Raw genomic sequence first — 15,104 nt, 5'->3', positions numbered from 1 at the left:
TCGAATATACCGAGTTGAATAGCAAATTACTCGCCAAGCAATGAATAGCCCGAATAGGGTACTATTCGAGCGAGTAACAAATAGTGCCGAATACATGCGCTTAGCACTAATAGTAAATCTTAGTGTATGTAAACTTATGACTTTGCAGTAAGTAATAAAAATTCCTTAAATCATTCTCTCTCTCTCATTATTCTGGCATTTGGCAAATATTAATAATTATGGTAATCCTAATTGACCTAAAACGGGAAAGGTGTATCCTGATTTCATGTCAGATATTGAGAAAAACATGCATATGTGTCTTTTTATATAGTGAACGTAAGCGTCTAGCTTCAACTGTTATTACCTCAACTTCTTTCTCACTAGCATGCTTGCTGAAAGCAAAGGAGGCCAATTATTGCCTGCATTTGCTAGAACGTCTGCCTCAATGGCCAGTGGTGGCGCTTCTTTTGCTGATAGCGACTCTCATGTTTTCAGTCATAGTATGGGCAATTTTTTTCTTTTACACTACACTGTCCATTGCCACTTTTTATTTTATCAAACATTTTACACAAAATTATATTTAACATTTTACAGTATTTTAAACTCCAGTTATTCAATCCCTTCCAATAAGGATTTAATATGAAATTATAGGTAGGTGCAAGTACAGAAAGCAACATGTGGCAGCAGGCTGCAGTTCAGCTATAGCACGTATAATTGCTAACTTGGACTAGTTTAAACAGGTGTGCAAAAACAGACGTGTACAGGTTCTGTAAATGTCTATGTTTTTTTCTATTTTTTAAAATTTCAAATGTCATACCTTTTCACAAAAATCATCTAATAAAACCAAAAAGTCAGCATCTGTAACAGGGTGCTGTATTGGTGTGTGCAGATGTAAAATTTGAGTAGTAAAGTATATTTAAACTCTTTCACTATAATCTTTTAGTGGAAATGTATTTTATTTTTTCTACTAAAGCTCTTATTTATACATTGCCTTTGGAAGCAACTCCTTAGGATGAGTTACACACTTAGAAATCAATGAAGATAGCTCATCCTTTCAAGCCATGTGTAAACCTAGCGTTACCTTTTATCATTAATAAGTGGCCTACGATGTCTTAGATCTGGTTAGGTCCATTCTATCATTACCAGTGCGACCACCCACTTTAATAGAATATAAATATGTCTCTATCTTAGAGCCTAAGAACTGATAACAATGCTTTGTCAGTAATTTGAAAAATGTATGTTATTTTCTTTCTACCTAGTAAAATCCTTATGTAAAAAAATGTCTATAAGCAAAAATGGGCTAAAGTGATTCAACGTTTACAATAAATTTTCAAAAGTCAGTTACGGGGATTAGCTGACAACCAAGTATTTATTTTAAGAACTTGCCAAGAGTAGTTTATCCTCCTTTGAGGCATTCAAGATGCTCGCACTGCCGGTAGGCCTTGTGTGTTTTTATGTTAAGCAGAAACCGTATAGAGAAAAGTTATTAGTAACTCTATGGATGCATATTTCAGTCTTCTGTTGCTTATACGTCTTAACTGTTCCATATTTATTGAGCATGACAATCTCAAGTGCACTCAAAGTGGATAATGTTTTAATCTCTGGAAGTCTTTGATGCTGAATTTTAGGGCTGACTTAGCATCTTACATACTTTCGACACAAAGCAATTTCCCAGCATTTGGGATATTGGACCAACACTTATAATAGATTATTTGAGGTCAGTTCTGAACATTTCAGTAACTTCAGATTTTACATTTTTTCTCAGTCAGTGGGATTGTGTTTTATAAAAAAAACTTTTGGAGGTTTTATTCCTTACATTTAAAAATGATTGATTGTATGTAAAGCAAATTGCTTTCTTTCCAAAAAAGGAATCCAGCACTGATAGACATTTTACAATATACATTACTCAATTATAGAAAACTCTCTTTGACCTCACACTTGTAAAATAAAGGAAAAGAGCATATGTCTTCTGGGTTGAAAGTCATCGGTTAAATTCATATGAACATTTTTGTTCATTAAAAGACATTATTTAAAGTAGCGAAAAGTATTGTTTATTATAAAAAGTCTTAATGGAGCATGGGGTATTCCGATGAATATACTCCATATAGACCTTAGAAGGAGTTTAATCTGTAAAATAATTTTACTTTAGGCTAATTTTTCAAAGATTTCATAGACTTTTAAAGGATTGTGTATAGTTATAGGGAACCTGTCACCATAAAAATACAATGCAATCTCTAGGCACAATTTCATAGAGCAAGTGGAGCTGAGTAGATTGATCCACAGTTTTGTGAGAAAAGATTCAGTAAAATCTGTGGTTTTATCATTTAAACGCCTGCTCTTCCTGGAATTGTTGGTCCAGTGAGCAGTCATGTCAGTAACTGACAGCTGTCTCTCTATTCACACTAATACAAAAAAATTGTAAGTCATTGATAACATCAGAGACAGTTTTGGTCAACAACCCCCAGAGCCCTTTCTCCTAACTTCCCAGCCCTCCTCCTCCAAAACCAACTTCACCATTACAGAAGATTGACTCTCCACTCTACTCTCAAGATCGCATCTCACCAGCTGTGCACTTGACCCGATCACATCCCACTTCATCCCATACCTCACCACAGTCTTCATCCCAACCCTAATCCACCTCTTCAGCCTATAACTAGCAACTGGTGTCTTCCCCTCAAGCTTTAAACATGCCTCAATCACACCTATCCTCAAAAAGCCCTCTGTTGACCCATCCTCTGCATCTAGCTATCACCCTATATCACTTCTCCACTTTGCCTCAAAACTACTGGAACAACAAGTCCATCTTGAACTGTCCTCCCACCTATCTTCTTGCTTCCTCTTCGACCACTTACAATCTGGCTTCTGGTCACACCACTCCACTGAAACTGCCCTAACTAAGGTCACTATTGACCTATTGTAGCGCTGAAACATGAAAATTTAACTGCATTACTGCACTAGAACTATGAAAAATGAGAGCGTTTAGCACATAAAAAAGGCCAATTTTATGTGTACCTGATAGCCACTTTACGGCATCTCTCTTATACCAGGTCGTACGATTTCCTTCCTCACTGAGAATAAATGTCTCCATCTGAATGGGTGCCTATGAAAACCTCTTATGAGACTACTATTCTCTCTCTCTGTGGAGGGGTAATGGACCTGCTGCAATTCAAACACCTGTGACTAGGAGGCGGAGTGCTCGGTCAGAAGGCAAAATAATACATTTGAAAAAACTGACCGTCACATCCATACACAGACCAAGTGTGAACAGGTGCTAAACCTAGAGTCGCCAACTCCTATACATTCAAGCAAATAAGGTAGCACACTGTAGCGCTGAAACATGCAAACATGAAACATGAAAATTTAACTGCATTACTGCACTAGAAATATGAAAAATGAGAGCGTTTAGTGCATAAAAAAGGCCAATTTTATGTGTACCTGGTAGCCACTTTACGGCATCTCTCTTATACCAGGTCCTACGATTTCCTTCCTCACTGAGAATAAACGTCTCCATCTGAATGGGTGCCTATGAAAACCTCTTATGAGACTACTATTCTCTCTCTCTGTGGAGGGGTAATGGACCTGCTGCAATTCAAACACCTGTGACTAGGAGGCGGAGTGCTCGGTCACAAGGCAAAATAATACATTTGAAAAAACTGACCGTCACATCCATACACAGACCAAGTGTGAACAGGTGCTAAACTGTTGTGAATTCTGCTCTTGGGCTCCCTCCGGTGGTTGTTGGTGGTAGTGCAGTTGTCTTGGGGTTGTAATCCGGGCAGGTGTTTCTGCTGATTGCAGCTCTATTAGGTATTTAGGTGTGCAGGATCCATGAGTCCATGCCAGTTGTCCATTGTACTTGGAGGGATTGCATCTCTCTCTGGCTCCTCATGCTCTGCTGCCAATTCAGCTAAGATAAGTGTCTGTTTTTTTGTCTCTGTGCACACATGCAGTGTGCTTTGCAATTCAGTGCAATTCATTGTGTTTTTGTCCAGCTTAGACTTTGTTTGGATTTTTCAGTCATGCTGGATTCTCAGGAGATGCAGATATACTTTCTATGTCTTTAGTTAGATGTAGAATATTTGTATTATCTGCCGTGGATATTTTTAGGATTTTAATACTGACCGCTTAGAATTCTGTCCTATCCTTTTCTATTTAGCTAGAAGTGCCTCTTTTGCTAAATCCTGTTTTTCTGCCTGCGTGTGTTTTTCCTCTTATACTCACAGTCAATATTTGTGGGAGGCTGCCTATCCTTTGGGGTTCTGCTCTGAGGCAAGATGGAATTCCCATTTCCATCTATAGGGGTATTTAGTCCTCCGGCTGTGTCGAGGTGTCTAGGACGTGTTAGGTACATCCCACGGCTACTTCTAGTTGCGGTGTTAGTTTAGGGTTTGCGGTCAGTACAGGTACCACCTGCTCCTGAGAAAGTCTCTCATGCGGCTCCAAGGTCACCGGATCATAACAGTACAACTGGCCAACAATGAGTTAAATGCATCTCAGAAGAAGGGAAGAAAGAGCCATTTTTTTTCTGTAGCCTGCTTCGTCTTTTCTTCCCTCATTTCCTCTGGGTAACTGAGGAGTCTTGTGCTAGCATGGATGTTCAGGGATTGGTTTCTCGTATAGACCAGCTTGCTGCTAAGGTACAGGGTATTTCTGATTATATTGTTCAGACTCCGCTTTTAGAACCTAGGATTCCTACTCCTGATTTGGTTTTTGGGGACAGGTCCAAATTTTTGAGTTTTAAAAACAATTGTAAACTGTTTTTTGCTCTGAAGCCTCGTTCCTCTGGTGATCCCATTCAGCAGGTTAAAATTGTCATCTCCCTGCTGCGTGGCGACCCTCAGGATTGGGCATTTTCCCTGGAATCTGGGAATCCAGCCTTGCTTAATGTAGATGCCTTTTTTCAGGCTCTAGGATTATTATATGATGAACCAAATTCTGTGGATCAAGCGGAGAAGACCTTGTTTGCCCTGTCTCAGGGTCAAGAAGCGGCAGAATTGTATTGTCAGAAATTTAGAAAATGGTCTTTGCTGACTAAATGGAATGAGGATGCTTTGGCGGCAATTTTCAGAAAGGGTCTTTCTGAATCTGTTAAAGATGTTATGGTGGGGTTTCCCACGCCTGTTGGTCTGAGTGATTCTATGTCTCTGGCCATTCAGATTGATCGGCGCTTGCGGAAGCGCAGAACTGTGCGCGCTGTGGCTTTGTCCTCAGAGCAGATGCCTGAGCCTATGAAGTGTGATAGGATTCTGTCTAGAACGGAACAACAAGGATTCAGATGTCAGAATAGGTTGTGTTTTTATTGTGGCAATGCTTCTCATGTCATGTCAGTCTGCCCAAAGCGTACAAAGAGAATCGTTAGTTCAGTTACCATCGGAACTGTACAACCTAAATTTCTGTTATCTGTGACCTTGATCTGCTCAATGTCGTCATTTTCTGTCATGGCGTTTGTGGATTCAGGCGCCGCTTTGAACTTAATGGACTTTGAATTTGCCAGGCGTTGTGGTTTCCCCTTGCAGTCTTTGCAGAACCCTATTCCTTTAAGGGGCATTGATGCTACACCTATGGCTAAAAATAAACCCCAGTTTTGGACACAGGTGACCATGTGCATGGCGCCAGCCCATCAGGAAGATTGTCGTTTTTTGGTGTTGCATAATTTGCATGATGCTATTGTGCTGGGTTTTCCATGGTTGCAGATACATAATCGTGTGTTGGATTGGAAGTCTATGTCTGTGACTAGTTGGGGTTGTCAGGGGGTTCATAATGACGTTCCTGTGATGTCAATCTCTTCTTCCTCCTCTTCTGAAGTTCCAGAGTTTTTGTCTGATTTTCAGGATGTATTCGATGAGCCCAAGTCCAGTTCCCTTCCACCGCATAGGGACTGTGATTGTGCTATTGACTTGATCCCAGGCTGTAAGTTTCCTAAGGGCCGACTTTTCAACCTGTCTGTGCCGGAACATACCGCCATGCGGAGTTACTGTATGTTAAGAAGTCTTTGGAGAAAGGGCATATTCGGCCATCTTCTTCACCGTTGGGAGCGGGATTTTTTTTTGTTGCTAAGAAGGATGGCTCCTTGAGACCCTGTTTTTATTATCGCCTCTTGAATAAGATCACGGTCAAGTTTCAATACCCTTTACCTTTGCTTTCTGATTTGTTTGCCAGGATTAAGGGGGCTAGTTGGTTTACTAAAATTGACCATCGGGGGCATATAATCTTGTTCGTATTAAGCAGGATGACGAATGGAAAACTGCATTTAATACGCCCAAAGGCCATTTTGAATACCTTGTGATGCCATTCGGGCTCTCTAATGCTCCATCTGTTTTTCAGTCCTTCATGCATGATATCTTCCGGAATTATCTTGATAAATTCATGATTGTATATTTGGATGACATCTTAATTTTTTCCGAAGATTGGGAGTCTCATGTGAAACAGGTCAGGATGGTATTTCAGATCCTTCGTGATAATACTTTGTTTGTGAAGGGGTCTAAGTGTCTCTTTGGAGTGCACAAGGTTTCTTTTTTGGGCTTTATTTTTTCTCCCTCATCTATAGAGATGGATCCGGTTAAGGTTCAGGCCATTCATGATTGGATTCAACCCACATCTGTGAAGAGCCTTCAGAAATGTTTGGGCTTTGTTAATTTTTATCGCCGTTTCATTGCTAACTTCTCCAATGTGGTTAAACCCCTGACTGATTTGACGAAGAAAGGCGCTGATGTAACGAATTGGTCCCCTGTGGCTGTCTCTGCCTTTCAGGAGCTTAAACGCCGATTTACTTCTGCCCCGGTGTTGCGTCAGCCAGATGTTTCTCTTCCGTTTCAGGTTGAGGTTGACGCTTCTGAGATTGGGGCAGGGGCCGTTTTGTCTCAGAGGAATTCTGATGGTTCCTTGATGAAACCGTGTGCCTTCTTTTCCCGTAAGTTTTCGCCTGCTGAACGCAATTATGATGTCGGCAATCAGGTGTTGTTGGCTATGAAGTGGGCGTTTGAGGAATGGTGACATTGGCTTGAGGGAGCCAAGCACCGTATTGTGGTCTTGACCGATCATAAAAATCTGATTTACCTCGAATCTGCCAAGCGGTTGAATCCTAGACAGGCTCGATGGTCCCTGTTTTTCTTCGTTTTGATTTCGTGGTCTCGTATCTTTCGGGTTCTAAGAATGTTAAGGCTGATGCCCTCTCTAGGAGTTTTTTGCCTGATTCTAATGAGGTATTTGAGCCGGTCGGCATTCTGAAGGAAGGGGTGGTCCTTTCTGCCATTTCCCCTGATTTGCGACGGGTTCTGCAGGAATTTCAGGCTGACAAACCTGACCGCTGTCCTGTGGGGAAACTGTTTGTTCCTGATAGATGGACTAGTAGAGTGATTTCTGAGGTTCACTGTTCTGTGTTGGCTGGTCATCCTGGTATTTTTGGTACCAGAGATTTGGTTGGTAGGTCCTTTTGGTGGCCTTCTTTGTCGCGTGATGTGCGTTCTTTTGTGCAGTCCTGTGGAACTTGTGCGCGGGTCAAGCCTTGTTGTTCCCGTGCTAGTGGGTTGCTTTTGCCTTTGCCGGTCCCTGAGAGGCCCTGGACGCATATTTCTATGGATTTTATTTCAGATCTTCCAGTTTCCCAGAGGATGTTAGTTATCTGGGTGGTTTGTGACCGGTTTTCTAAGATGGTTCATTTGGTGCCTTTGCCTAAATTGCCTTCCTCTTCTGATTTGGTTCCGTTGTTTTTTCAGTATGTGGTTCGCTTGCATGGTATTCCGGAGAATATTGTGTCCGACAGAGGTTCCCAGTTTGTTTCTAGGTTTTGGCGGGCCTTTTGTGCTAGGCTGGGCATTGATTTGTCTTTTTCTTCCGCATTTCATCCTCAGACAAATGGCCAGACCGAGCGAAATAATCAGACTTTGGAAACTTATTTGAGATGCTTTGTGTCTGCTGATCAGGATGATTGGGTGGCTTTCTTGCCATTGGCCGAGTTTGCCCTTAATAATCGGGCTAGTTCGGCTACCTTGGTTTCGCCCTTCTTTTGTAATTTTGGTTTTCATCCTCGTTTTTCTTTGGGGCAAGTTGAACCTTCTGATTGTCCTGGTTTGGATTCTGTGGTTGACAGGTTGCAGCAGATTTGGGCTCATGTGGTGGACAATTTGGTGTTCTCTGAGGAAGAGGCTCAGCGTTTTGCTAACCGTCGTCGGTGTGTTGGTTCCCGGCTTCGGGTTGGGGATTTGGTCTGGTTGTCTTCCCATCATGTTCCTATGAAGGTTTCTTCCCCTAAGTTTCAGCCTCGGTTTATTGGTCCTTATAGGATTTCTGAGATTATCAATCCAGTGTCTTTTCGTTTGGCCCTTCCGGCCTCTTTTGCCATCCATAATGTTTTCCATAGATCTTTATTGCGGAAGTATGTGGTGCCCGTTGTTCCCTCGGTTGATCCTCCTGCTTTTGTGTTGGTTGATGGGGAGTTGGAGTATGTGGTTGAGAAGATTTTGGAATCTCACTTTTCGAGGCAGAGGCTTCAGTATCTTGTCAAATGGAAGGGTTATGGCCAGGAGGATAATTCTTGGGTTTTTGCCTCTGATGTCCATGCTGATGATTTGGTCCGTGCCTTTCATCTGGCTCGTCCTGATCGGCCTGGGGGCTCTGGTGAGGGTTCAGTGACCCCTCTTCAAGGGGGGAGGTACTGTTGTGAATTCTGCTCTTGAGCTCCCTCCGGTGGTTGTTGGTGGTAGTGCAGTTGTCTTGGGGTTGTAATCCAGGCAGGTGTTTCTGCTGATTGCAGCTCTATTAGGTATTCAGGTGTGCAGGATCCATGAGTCCATGCCAGTTGTCCATTGTACTTGGAGGGATTGCATCTCTCTCTGGCTCCTCATGCCCTGCTGCCAATTCAGCTAAGATAAGTGTCTGTTTTTTTGTCTCTGTGCACACATGCAGTGTGCTTTGCAATTCAGTGCAATTCATTGTGTTTTTGTCCAGCTTAGACTTTGTTTGGATTTTTCAGTCATGCTGGATTCTCAGGAGATGCAGATATACTTTCTATGTCTTTAGTTAGATGTAGAATATTTGTATTTTCTGCCGTGGATATTTTTAGGATTTTAATACTGACCGCTTAGAATTCTGTCCTATCCTTTTCTATTTAGCTAGAAGAGCCTCTTTTGCTAAATCCTGTTTTTCTGCCTGCGTGTGTTTTTCCTCTTATACTCACAGTCAATATTTGTGGGGGGCTGCCTATCCTTTGGGGTTCTGCTCTGAGGCAAGATAGAATTCCCATTTCCATCTATAGGGGTATTTAGTCCTCCGGCTGTGTCGAGGTGTCTAGGACGTGTTAGGTACATCCCACGGCTACTTCTAGTTGCGGTGTTAGTTTAGGGTTTGCGGTCAGTACAGGTAACACCTACTCCTGAGAAAGTCTCTCATGCGGCTCCAAGGTCACCGGATCATAACACTAAACCTAGAGTCACTAACTCCTATACATTCAAGCAAATAAGGTAGCACACTGTAGCGCTGAAACATGCAAACATGAAACATGAAAATGTAACTGCATTACTGCACTAGAAATATGAAAAATGAGAGCGTTTAGCGCATAAAAAAGGCCAATTTTATGTGTACCTGGTAGCCACTTTACGGCATCTCTCTTATACCAGGCCTACGATTTCCTTCCTCACTGAGAATAAACGTCTCCATCTGAATGGGTGCCTATGAAAACCTCTTATGAGACTACTATTCTCTCTCTCTGTGGAGGGGTAATGGACCTGCTGCAATTCAAACACCTGTGACTAGGAGGCGGAGTGCTCAGTCAGAAGGCAAAATAATACATTTGAAAAAACTGACCGTCACATCCATACACAGACCAAGTGTGAACAGGTGCTAAACCTAGAGTCGCCAACTCCTATACATTCAAGCAAATAAGGTAGCACACTGTATCGCTGAAACATGCAAACATGAAACATGAAAATTTAACTGCATTACTGCACTAGAAATATGAAAAATGAGAGCATTTAGCGCATAAAAAAGGCCAATTTTATGTGTACCTGGTAGCCACTTTACTGCATCTCTCTTATACCAGGTCCTACGATTTCCTTCCTCACTGAGAATAAACGTCTCCATCTGAATGGGTGCCTATGAAAACCTCTTATGAGACTACTATTGTCTCTCTCTCTGTGGAGGGGTAATGGACCTGCTGCAATTCAAACACCTGTGACTAGGAGGCGGAGTGCTCGGTCAGAAGGCAAAATAATACATTTGAAAAAACTGACCGTCACATTCATACACAGACCAAGTGTGAACAGGTGCTAAACCTAGAGTCGCCAACTCCTATACATTCAAGAAAATAAGTTAACACGGTCGTCAGTAAGTATATAAGAATAAGCCGACTCACAATCATGATACTAATCTTGGAGAACAACGAGTCAAAAAATGGCCAAAAAAAATAGCTTTAAAAATATCTTTATTCGTAGTTTAGTTTTACATGTATGTGTATAGATAATACATATAGAAAAACTTCATATGAAAAAGTAGTAAATTGTGACTGTGTCCTTAGGTGCAACCAAAAAACACCCGGTTCACAGATCAGGGCACGGATGTAGTGATGGTATAAATTATATGGTGCAGCAATATATGGAGATAAACTCCATATCAACTCCATGTAGGTAAGGAGAATTGTATCCGACGCATGGCAGCTAAAGACAAATATTGGCAGCTAATAGTAATGCCGATCATGTGCCCATGCATATAAATGTGTCTTGCAACATATAAAGCATGAAGAAATAAGAGCTAATTACCCATGAGAGTTCAGATGTGCCCGACTGGATCCGGGATGTAGACCCGGATCCGGGGTCTACATCCCGGATCCAGTCGGGCACATCTGAACTCTCATGGGTAATTAGCTCTTATTTCTTCATGCTTTATATGTTGCAAGACACATTTATATGCATGGGCACATGATCGGCATTACTATTAGCTGCCAATATTTGTCTTTAGCTGCCATGCGTCGGATACAATTCTCCTTACCTACATGGAGTTGATATGGAGTTTATCTCCATATATTGCTGCACCATATAATTTATACCATCACTACATCCGTGCCCTGATCTGTGAACCGGGTGTTTTTTGGTTGCACCTAAGGACACAGTCACAATTTACTACTTTTTCATATGAAGTTTTTCTATATGTATTATCTATACGCATACATGTAAAACTAAACTACGAATAAAGATATTTTTAAAGCTATTTTTTTTGGCCATTTTTTGACTCGTTGTTCTCCAAGATTAGATTCAAGAAAATAAGGTAGCACACTGTAGCGCTGAAACATACAAACATGAAACATGAAAATTTAACTGCATTACTGCACTAGAAATATGAAAAATGAGAGCATTTATCGCATAAAAAAGGCCAATTTTATGTGTACCTGGTAGCCACTTTATGGCATCTCTCTTTGCAGCAGGTCCATTACCCCTCCACAGAGAGAGAGAATAGTAGTCTCATAAGATTTTTTCATAGGCACCCATTCAGATGGAGACATTTATTCTCAGTGAGGAAGGAAATCATAGGACCTGGTATAAGAGAGATGCCGTAAAGTGGCTACCAGGTACACATAAAATTGGCCTTTTTTTATGCTCTAAATGCTCTCATTTTTCATATTTCTAGTGCAGTAATGCAGTTAAATTTTCATGTTTCATGTTTGCATGTTTCAGTGCTACAGTGTGCTACCTTATTTGCTTGAATGTATAGGAGTTGGCGACTCTAGGTTTAGCACCTGTTCACAGTTGGTCTGTGTATGGATGTGACGGTCAGTTTTTTCAAATGTATTATTTTGCCTTCTGACCGAGCACTCTGCCTCCTAGTCACAGGTGTTTGAATTGCAGCAGGTCCATTACCCCTCCACAGAGAGAGAGAATAGTAGTCTCATAAGAGGTTTTCATAGGCACCCATTCAGATGGAGACGTTTATTCTCATTGAGGAAGGAAATCGTAGGACCTGGTATAAGAGAGATGCCGTAAAGTGGCTACCAGGTACACATAAAATTGGCCTTTTTTATGTGCTAAACGCTCTCATTTTTCATATTTCTGGTGCAGTAATGCAGTTAAATTTTCATGTTTCATGTTTGCATGTTTCAGCGATACAGTGTGCTACCTTATTTGCTTGAATGTATAGGAGTTGGCGACTCTAGGTTTAGCACCTGTTCACACTTGGTCTGTGTATGGATGTGACGGTCAGTTTTTTCAAATGTATTATTTTGCCTTCTGACCGAGCACTCCGCCTCCTAGTCACAGGTGTTTGAATTGCAGCAGGTCCATTACCCCTCCACAGAGAGAGAGAATAGTAGTCTCATAAGAGGTTTTCATAGGCACCCATTCAGATGGCGACGTTTATTCTCAGTGAGGAAGGAAATCGTAGGACCTGGTATAAGAGAGATGCCGTAAAGTGGCTATCAAGTACACATAAAATTGGCCTTTTTTATGCGCTAAACGCTCTCATTTTTCATATTTCTAGTGCAGTAATGCAGTTAAATTTTCATGTTTCATGTTTGCATGTTTCAGCGCTACAGTGTGCTACCTTATTTGCTTGAATGTATAGGAGTTGGCGACTCTAGGTTTAGCACCTGTTCACACTTGGTCTGTGTATGGATGTGACGGTCAGTTTTTTCAAATGAACTAATGACCTATTAACTGCCAAGATCAAGCGACACTACTCTGTCCTCCTCCTTCTGGACCTGTCCTCCACCTTTGACACAGTGGACCATTCCCTATTATTACAGACCCTCATCTCTTGGCATCACAGACTTGGCCCTATCCTATATATTGTCATACCTAACAGACCGGACAGTCAGAATCTCCCACTCACACACCACCTCCTCACCTCGTCTCCTATCTGTCGGAGTCCCGCAAAGTTCAGTCCTAGGGCCCTTGCTCTTCTCCATTTACACCTTCAGCCTAGGACAGCTCATAGAATCTCACGGCTTTCAGTATCATCTCTATGCCGATGACACACAGATCTACATCTCTGGACCAGATATCACCACCCTACTAACCAGAATTCCACAATGTCTGTCTGCTATTTCATCCTTCTTCTCCGCTAGATTTCTAAAATGTAATATGTACAAAACAGATTTCATCATTTTTCCCCCATCTCACTTGACTCCCCCAACAGACCTATCCATTAAGGTATATGGCTGCCCATTCTCCCCAGTCCCACAAGCTTGCTGCCTTGGTGTAATCCTTGACACTGATCTCTCCTTCAAGCCACATATCCAAGCCCTTTCCACTTCCTGCTGACTTCAACTCAAAAATATTTCCCGGATCCGTACATTCCTCAACCAAAAATCTGCAAAAACCCTAGTTCATGCCCTCATCATCTCCCGCCTTGACTACTGCAACTTCCTGCTCTGTGGCCTTCCTTCAAACACTCTTGCACCACTCCAATCTATTCTAAACTCTGCTGCTCGACTAATCCACCTGTTCCCCCACTATTCCCCGACCTCTCCCCTCTGTCAGTCCCTGCACTGGCTCCCCATTACCCAAAGACTCCAGTTCAAAACCCTAACCATGGCATACAAAGCCATCCACAACTTGTCTCCTCCATACGTCTGTGACCTTGTCTCCCGGTACTTACCTGCATGCAACCTCCGATCCTCACAAGATCTTCTTCTATATTCCCCTCTTATCTCCTCTTCCCACAATCGCATACAAGATTTTTCCCGCTCATCCCCCATACTCTAGAACTCTCTACCTCAACATATCAGACTCTCGCCTACCTACTGTGGAAACCTTCAAAAAGAACCTGAAGACCTACCTCTTCTGACAAGCCTACAACCTGATGTAACCACCGATAGACCAAACTGCTGCACAACCAGCTCTACCCTCACCTACTGTACTCTCACCCATCCCTTGTAGATTGTGAGCCCTCGCGGGCAGGGTCCTCTCTCCTCATGTACCAGTCGTGACTTGTATTGATTAAGATTATTGTACTTGTTTTTTATTATGTATACCCCTTCTCACATGTAAAGCGCTATGGAATAAATTGTGTTATAATAATAATAATAATTATTATAATAATTGATATGACCGCACACTGGACCAAAATGCCCAGAAGGAGGATTCACATGGAGAAAAAAGAAGAACCGGAGGATAAAAGCCGCGCAGACCACAATGAAGATAACAGAGTTACACACACACTCTGTTTATTAGCCTATGCGTTTCGTGGCAGACAAGCCACTTCATCAGTGGCTTGTCTGCCACGAAACGCGTAGGCTAATAAACAGAGTGTGTGTGTAACTCTGTTATCTTCATTGTGGTCTGCGCAGCTTTTATCCTCCGGTTCTTCTTTTTTCTCCATGTGGATCCATACTGTTTGCCAGGAGCCTGCTGCGACCATACGTGCTTATCCAAGGGAGTTGTGACCTGTCACAACCAGACCAGGTGAGTCTGTTTTGTGGGGGTCCATGTGATTGCGATACCTGAAGGTATTACTCTATGTGCGCTTCTTTTTCTTGTTTTTACAGAAGGAGGATTAAATGACTAAAACACCAGTTACACTAAATCTTTTCTCAAAAGACTATATACCAATCTATTCAGCTCTCCCTGTTCTATAACAAGATTGGAATGTATTTTCCAGGTGACAGATTCCCCTTAAGATTAAAACGGTTGTCCAATTTAGCAAATTTCGAAAAATTTTAGCTGTGTTTTTTTTTTAAAAACTACAAAATTCCTGCATACTGGTAGGGACCCCCCCCCTGGCAGGACTAATAACCAGCTCAAACAAGACGCTAGTGAGAGGGCAGCATGACACGTCCAAGGCATAGTCCCACGCCTTTGACAGTGTACACCTTCCTCTGTGTCTCCCTTGCCAACTTCCGCTAGTGTTATCTGATGGGAATTTTTTCAACATATTTTCCACAATAGCCTTCTGGTATAGCACCATTTTAGAAGACCTGTCCACCTCAGGAAGAAGAGATGCAAAGATCTCCTGGTAGCAGGGTGAACAACCAGTACACTTTTTTGGCCAAGATGAATGTAATGCAAGGGTCATAGGGAAATGGGTAAGGTAGAGGTACATAAAGTTGACCATATGTGCCAAGCTCCATACAGCCAACACTTCCCTGTTTCCACTATGATGACAACTCTCCATCTCCTTCTCCTCTTTCCTCTCTTCCTCCT

The sequence above is a fragment of the Ranitomeya variabilis genome, chromosome 6 (genome assembly GCF_051348905.1).
Source record: "Ranitomeya variabilis isolate aRanVar5 chromosome 6, aRanVar5.hap1, whole genome shotgun sequence".
NCBI classification, from domain to species: domain Eukaryota; kingdom Metazoa; phylum Chordata; class Amphibia; order Anura; family Dendrobatidae; genus Ranitomeya; species Ranitomeya variabilis.
This window is presented reverse-complemented; position numbering follows the sequence as displayed.